General features: G+C 37.5%; 1 long non-coding RNA gene across 1 annotated transcript; it reads left to right on the forward strand.

The window, feature by feature from the left end:
- The first annotated feature begins 1,281 nt into the window (after positions 1-1,281).
- Positions 1,282-7,981, forward strand: LOC147378370 (uncharacterized). Its single transcript, XR_015152042.1, has 3 exons — positions 1,282-1,466; positions 6,205-6,701; positions 7,559-7,981. It is a non-coding gene; the product is annotated as an uncharacterized LOC147378370 (long non-coding RNA).
- The last annotated feature ends 542 nt before the right edge of the window (positions 7,982-8,523 follow it).

The following is an 8,523-nucleotide window of genomic DNA, read 5'->3' on the forward strand; positions in this document are numbered from 1 at the left end:
TCTATAGATTGCTTTGGGTAGTATACTCATTTTCACTATATTGATTCTTCCGATCCATGAGCATTGTATATTTCTCCATCTATTAGTGTCCTCTTTGATTTCTTTCACCAGTGTTTTATAGTTTTCTATATATAGGTCTTTAGTTTCTTTAGGTGGATATATTCCTAAATATTTTATTCTTTTCGTTGCAATGGTGAATGGAATTGCTTTCTTAATTTCTCTTTCTATTTTCTCATTATTAGTGTATAGGGATGCAAGGGATTTCCCTGTGTTGATTTTATATCCTGCAATTTTACTATATTCATTGATTAGCTCTAGTACTTTTCTGGTGGAGTCTTTAGGGTTTTCTATGTAGAGGATCATGTTGTTTGCAAACAGTGAGAGTTTTACTGCTTTTCCAATTTGAATTCCTTTCATTTCTTTTTTTGCTCTGATTGCTGTGGCAAAAACTTCCAAAACTATGTTAAATAGTAGTGGTGAAAGTGGGCACCCTTGTCTTGTTCCTGACTTTAGGGGAAATGCTTTCAATTTTTCACCATTGAGGATAATGTTTGCTGTGGTTTTGTCATATATAGCTTTTATTATGTTGGGGTATGTTCCTTCTATTCCTGCTTTCTGGAGAGTTCTTATCATAAATGGATGTTGAGTTTTGTCAAAGGCTTTCTCTGCATCTTTTGAGATAATCATATAGCTTTTGTTTTTCAACTTGTTAATGTGATGTATTACATTGATTTGTGGATATTGGAGAATCCTTGCATCCCTGGGATAAAACCCACTTGGTCTTGATGTATGATCTTTTTAATGTGTTTTGGGATTCTGATTGCTAGAATTTTGTTAAGGATTTTTGCATCTATGTTCATCAGTGATATTGGCCTGTAGTTTTCTTTTTTGTGTGGCATCTTTATCAGGTTTTGGTATTAGGGTGATGATGGCCTCATAAAATGAGTTTGGAAGTTTACCTTCCTATGCAATTTTCTGGAAGAGTTTGAGTAGGATAGGTTGTTGGGAAGCATAGTGCAAAATAGCCGTAAAAGGAGAAAGTCCTTAGGAAAATGGGGAAGGGTCTGAAGTATTTGGCTTTGCACTGCGGACAGAAAAACATCTCCTGCCTTTGGTTATGCTCAGCGCCAACAGTTAATAATAAATAGGGATGTTACTTGTGAGAGTGGGTTGTGGGATAAGCCCATGAGTCATTTAGAGCGCTCTGTCCTTGAAATGTTTTTACTGAGTATGTGTTAACTCCGCATGTGCTCTGCTGACCGTATACTTTAAGCTCTTTGCTCCTGCTTCTATAAAAAAAGCTTGACTGCAGAAATAAACTTGTCAGTCCTTGCAAGAGGCTATCCGAGTGTCATTCTTTCAGGTTCATCATTTCCAAGTCCCGGGGAGAAAAACCCCAACAAGTGGCGCCTGAACAGGGACTTGAGAGGAAGGCTAAACAAAGCGACGAGCCCCTGCAGAAAGAGGTAAGCAGGATGGGACAACATAGCAGTAAAATTCCTTTCATTTCTATAATGCATCATTTTTTGAAACAAAATGGTATTAATGTTTCAAGAGATCGGTTGAACGACTGCTATCATATTTTACTGGAACAATTCATGGTTCCCAGAAGAGGGGACACTCAATCTAGACATATAGAAAAGGGTTAAAAATATGTTTTGCGAGCATGTTGGCAAGGGTTACCTGGTCACTCATACGAGCTATCACAGAACAAATTGAAGGACATAACATTGATTTGGAAGTAAAAACTATTCAATCTTTACATGAATATGAGCTTAAGGAACAAGATACGCAAGGTGCTTTGAAATATAAGAATGTTATGCTCAATCAGACGCAATCCTTAGAAAAACAACTTAGAGACATATATATACAGGATATGTCAAAACTGAAGCCACTTAGAACAGAGGTCATTTCATTCAACGGACAGCCCAAATCTAAGGTTTTTCCTTCTGCTCTGCCTGTAACAGCAATTGCTAACTTTGCTCGTACTAATCATTTCACTCCTCCTCGGGAGATGCCTGCTTGCACTTTTGCTTTCCCAATGCAATTTAATCAACCTGCCCAAGGCCAATATACTTGGGCTAATCTAGATTTTGGCATGTTGTCTAGCTTTAAGAAAGCATGCACTCTGTATGGACCTACTTCTCCTTACTGTATAGAATTTCTCAGAGGATGGGCTGACCATTGGATGCCATATGATTTTTTTTCTGGTAGCAAAGACGGTTTTAAATCCTCAACAATTACTGCAGTGGCAAATGTGAGTTAATGATGAGGCCTGACAACTGATGATTGACAAACAATCTCATGGTAACCCTGCCAATTTAACCTATGATATACTCACTGGAAACAAGAGCCATGGCCGATATTATTGTGCAACTAGCTAATATTACCCTTGAGATGTTACATTTCATTAAAGAAACTGCCTGCAGGGCATAAGCAAAAGTTTATAGCACTAACTCTGATGGTTCATTTGTTAAGATTATTCAAGGACATGAGGAAGAATATTCTCAATTTATAGGAAAATTAAAGGATGCAATTGAAAAATCTATTAAGGATGTGACTTTACAAAATATTATTTTAAAACAACTTGCTTTTGAAAATGCTAATGAAGAATGTCAATCCATGCTTAGACCTATTCTAGAGACTGGCTCTCTTATGGAATATTTGAAAGCATATAAGGACATCGGATCTATGTCCCATAGAGCAAAACTGGCAACATTGGAAACCTTTAATGTACAAAAGGCTGCTAATACCAAATGTTTTAACTGTGAGAAGCCCGGCCATATGAAAAAACAATGTCACCTGCCAATACAGGCCAGAAAAAATAAGACTACTTCTAATAGGAAGAGACCCCCAGGAGTATGTCCAAGATGTAAAAGGGGGTTTCATTGGCTGAATGAATGTCATTCTAAATTTGATAAGGATGGAAACACTTTAAACCCCGATGCACAGCAAAAACAACAGGGAAACTAATAAAGGGGCCATCCTCTAGCCCCACTACAAAAGGAGAACCTAATGTTATGATGCTACAAGCAACTACATCTAAGAGTGCTTGCATTGATATACCTAGGCCTTATGATATGGAACTAATAGAATTATACAACCCTCACAAAATTCCCACTGGTTATTATGGCCCAATTCCACCCAGGACAATGGGACTAATTTTGGGACATAGTAGCTGCACAATGAGAGGTTTAATGGTTTGACTGGTGTTATGGACAAAGATTATGAAGGGGAAATACATGTTATGGTCAATGTTGTGAAAGCGGGAAATGCATACTTACAAAAAGGAGAACATTTTGCACAATTATTACTTTTGCCATATGTTAAACCAATGAAGGCATCTGATAAAGTTCGGCAGGTAGGCTTTGGCAGTACCAGCCTTACTGCTGCAGTATCCACTTTATTAAAGGAACATCAGAAACCCATGCTTACTTTATGCATACGGGGAAAGAATTTTCACAGGCATGTTAAATACTGGAGCTAACATTTCAATCATTAGAGCTGCAGAATGGCCCCTTGATTGGGGTAAGGTTATGGCTCCTTCTAAACTATTAGGAATGGGTTAAGCTAATGCCACACAAACTTTTGTCAGTGCATCCTATTTACAAATGTATGGCCCTGATCAAATTGTAGCTTATCTTAAACCATATATTACTAATATCCCTATAAATTTATGGGGACAGGATTTTCTTGAACAAACGAAAGCCACAATTTCTTTAAATGAACCTTTTAATGGGGGCCATTGAGTTAACACCACTGCCCCTCAATTGGGAATCTGATACCCCAGTATGGACACTTCAATGGCCCCTAACTAAAGAAAAATTGGCAGCTCTTATGCAATTAGCTAATGAACAATTACAGAAAGCTCATATAGAACCTTGATTTTCCCCATGGAATTCCCCTGTTTTTGTAATAAAAAAGAAATCAAGAAAATGGCGAATATTGATAGATTTAAGAAATGTTAGTAATACCATGTCACCTATGGGGCCCTTACAACCCAGATTGCCCTCCCCTTCTATGGTACCAAAAGGATGGTCTATAGTTATTATTGACTTACAAGACTGCTTTTTTACTATACCTTTGCACCCTAAAGATAGAAAACGTTTTGCCTTTTCAGTTCCTTCTATAAATCACATGGCTCCTGTTAAAAGATTTCAATGGAAGGTACTACCTCAGGGAATGATGAACTCCCCTACCATTTGCCAATATCTCATGTCTGTTTTATTACAACCCATTAGAGATAAATACCCTACTACGTTTATAATTCATTACATGGATGATATACTTCTTTCTATGGAATCTGAATTCTGTTTGCAACAGTTATATAATGAAGTTACTACTACTTTTCTGCTTGTAGCACCAGATAAAATTCAATGGAAAGCACCCTTTAATTATTTAGGACATGTTATGGAAGAATCTAAAATCAAACCTCAAAAAACTCAAATTTCTGTGCAGTCTGTATGCACACTGAATGATTTTCAAAAATTGCTAGGAGATATTAATTGGCTGCAGCCATCTGTCAGCATCCCTACCTATGCCTTACAAAATCTATTTAAAAATTTAAAGGGATCCCCCAACCCTAATAGCCCTAGGCAACTAACAAAAGAGGCCAAAGAAGAACTGGCCTTAATGAAGAAACACATTCAACAATCTTTTTCAACTCGGCTAGATTATGATCAACCAGTTTCTTTAGATATATTCCCCACTGAACATTCACCCACTGCAATTATAGCTCAACATAGCCCAATAGAATGGGTATATTTACACACTAAACAATCTTAAAAAAAAAAGTAACATATATTGAGAAAATAGGACACTTAATTATGTCAGGAAGAAGCCATATACAAACTTTGACTGGATTTGATCCATATGCAATACACGTTCCCTTGACAAAAAAGGAATTACAAATTGCCTTACAATATAACCTGACCATGCAAATGGCATTAAGTGATTTTCAGAATGTTATCTCATTTCATTTACTGAAAGGAAAATTATAGGACTTTCTACAATGTACTAAATTCATTATAACTAATATCATTTCATCCCAGCCTATTTCCAATGCACCCACCTATTTCATTGATGGCAACAAGTAAGGCATAACAGGGATTGTCGGCCCTGATATCAAAGAGAAATTACCCACTACCTATTCTTCAATACAAAGAATTGAATTGTATGCTTTATATGCTCTTTTGTCACTTCAACCATTATCCTTCAATGTATATACTGATTCCAAATACTTGCTTCCCTTTTTCATGATTTTGTTACCGCCTTTTTATACAACATAGATGAAGAATTATATACTCTATTTTCGCAGACTCAAGCTTTAATTCATTCACATATGAAATCTTTCTTTATTGCACATATACATGCTCATTCAAGTTTACCTAGCCCTCTGGTCGCAAGAAATGATGCTGTTGACAGGCTTATAGCTCCCATTTTTACATCTGCCAATGACAAACATGTTAATCTTCATACCAATGCTAACAGATTGCACTCTAAATACCATATTCCTCTCACTGAAACATGGCATATTATTAAAACCTATGATGTCTGCACCCCTCTGCACTTACGAACTACGATTTCAGGAGTTAATCTCTGGGGGCAACAATCTAATTCCCTTTACCAATCTGACTTCACTCACTGCTCCTTAAAGAAAATATTCTTTACTTTTTGTCTCAATAGATACATTTTCCAACTTTATCTGGACAGTACCTGTCTCTTCAGAATCCAATAAACACGCCATTTCCGCACTCTTACTCACCTTCCCCATTATGGGGATTCCTTCTGTCTTGAAAACAGACAATGGACCTGCATTTACCTCGCATTCTTTTTGCTCATGTTTATCAGAATGGAACACCACACACATTACAGGAATACCCTATAATCCTCAGGGTCAAGCCATTATTGAAACAGCCCACCACACCCTAAAAACTCATTTATTAAAACAGAAAGGGGGAATATGGAAGAGGAGATACACTTCTTATCCCATGAACCCTCAATTACTATTATCTTTAACTCTTTATTCCCTGAATTTTTTAAACTTAACAAAAAATAATTCTGATACTCGTGCAGATAGACATTTTGCAGAAGACAAAAACAGCAAATTAGAAATCAATACACCAATATGTTATAAGCAATTTAATCAGTGGCTGCCAGGAATCTTACGACTCCTAGACAAGGGTTATGGTCTTGTCATTGCAGATGGAGAGGAAATCTGGGTTCCCCTTTGCCATGTCTGCTACCGAGAAGGACCCCAAGACCAGACTCCCTCGGGAAGTGATGAAGTTGACACGAAGGGTCTCGTCAATGACCCTGGAAGAGCCAATGAGGAAACGCCATCATCTGAATCCTTACTTGACATGGGCTCAAGTGAAAACATGACTCGTCAGGCTGAGCAGACACTGAAGAGTACTGGAACTCCTATGACTCCAGATAAGCTGTTTCTGGCAATGTAAACTGTTCTGAAGAACAGGAGGAACATCGTAATTGCTCCTGGTTTAATAGATCAAGCATTGGAGGCTTTCATAAATCTAAGACAAGTTTCTGGACTGATAAGGACATATTGCTGAATTGGTATAATGGGGGCTTATCACCCCCCCAACCCAGGATTGTCGTCCCCATTGTGGGGCCAAAGCAATGGCACACTTGGAAAATTCCAGCAGCTTTAGAGCACTTTGCTAATGTTTATGGGACTATGGGTGTGTTTCGTCCTTCTAATTATACCTTCCTATACAATAGTACTGGCTATATTCAATCATGTGTTCACCTTCTGTACTTGTTTATTGTAGGGCATTTTGATATTGACTTATCAGCCAAGATTGTCAATTGTACTGCATGTGCATTGTATACCTGCCTTAATCACACCATTTCATATCACAATGCTAGCATTGCACTAGTTAAACAAAGATCTCAGTTATGGCTTCCCGTAAACTTAACTGAGCCTTGGACTGATTCTGTATTTCTTTCTGTATTGTTGAAAACTGGGTTTAGGCGATCAAAGCATATCCTTGGGTGGATTATTGCAGGCATCTTAAGCCTTATCTCCATTGTGACTAGGAACTTTGTCTGGTATGGCTTTACATAATTCTATACAAAATCATGATTTTATCACTGCTTGGCACAAAGACTCATGATCTGTGGACTCAACAAGCTCAAATAGATCAGCAATTACAAACACGAATTAATGAGTTACAAACTGTGGTTATCTACTTAGGAGATCAAATGCAGCAACTGACTTTCCGAACACGTATACGCTGTCACTGGAATTTTACTTCTTTTTGTCTGACTAATATGCCCTATAATAGCACTGAATATCCTTGGAATAAGGTTAAGGCAGATTTGCAGGACCTCACAAGTAACTCAAGTTTAGACATCAATTTGTTGAAACAACAAGATGCTAATTTTCAAGTTAGGGTACCTAGGGAATTGTATAGTACTCAATTCTATGATACTTAAACCAAAACCCTATCGTCTCTAGACCCTAGAGCTTGGCTTTCAGGAACCAATATTTTTATATATGTATTAATCACACTGCTCTTTTTGTCATTGATTATAGGATACAGAAGTCTCTACTCAAGACTCCATGCCTCCCACAATGGAGTCCAACCAGCAGCCACCATGCTTAATTTAAAAACAAGGAGGATATGTTGGGAAGCGTAGTGCAAAATAGCCGTAAAAGGAGAAAGTCCTTGGGAAAATGGGGAAGGGCCAGAGGTACTCGACTTTGCATTGCAGACAGAAAAACATTTCCTGCCTTTGGTTATGCTCGGCGCCAAGAGTTAATAATAAATAGGGATGTTACTTGTGAGAGCGGGTTGTGGGATAAGCCCATGAGTCATTTAGAGCGCACTGTCCTTAAATGTTTTTATTGATTATGTGTTAACTCCACATGTGCTCTGCTGGCCGTATACTTTAAGCTCTTTGTTCCTGCTTCTATAAAAAATCTTGACTGCAGAAATAAACTTGTCAGTCCTTGCAAGAGATTGTCCGTGTCATTCTTTCAGGCTCATCATTTCCAAGTCCCAGGGAGAAAAACCCCAACATAGGTGTTAGCTTATCTCTAAATTTTTGGTAGAATTCAGCTGTGAAGCCGTCTGGACCTAGGCTTTTGATTGCTGGAAGATTTCTGATTACAGTTTCAATTTCTGTGCTTGTGATGGGTCTGTTAAGATTTTCTATCTCTTCCTGGTTCAGTTTTGGAAAGTTGTACTTTTCTAAGAATTTGTCCATTTCTTCCACGTTGTCCATTTTATTGGCATATAATTGCTGATAGTAGTCTCTTATGATCCTTTGTATTTCTGTGTTGTCTGTTGTGATCTCTCCATTTTCATTTCTAATTTTATTGATTTGATTTTTTCCCTTTGTTTCTTGATGAGTCTGGCTAATGGTTTGTCAATTTTATTTATCCTTTCAAAGAACCAGCTTTTGGCTTTGTTGATTTTTGCTATGGTCTTTTTTGTTTCTTTTGCATTTATTTCTGCCCTAATTTTTAAGATTTCTTCCCTTCTACTAACCCTGGGG

The sequence above is a fragment of the Bos grunniens genome, chromosome 2, assembly GCF_055505025.1.
Source record: "Bos grunniens cultivar Pamir isolate PY7600 chromosome 2, Bosgru_T2T1.0, whole genome shotgun sequence".
Lineage (NCBI taxonomy): Eukaryota > Metazoa > Chordata > Mammalia > Artiodactyla > Bovidae > Bos > Bos grunniens.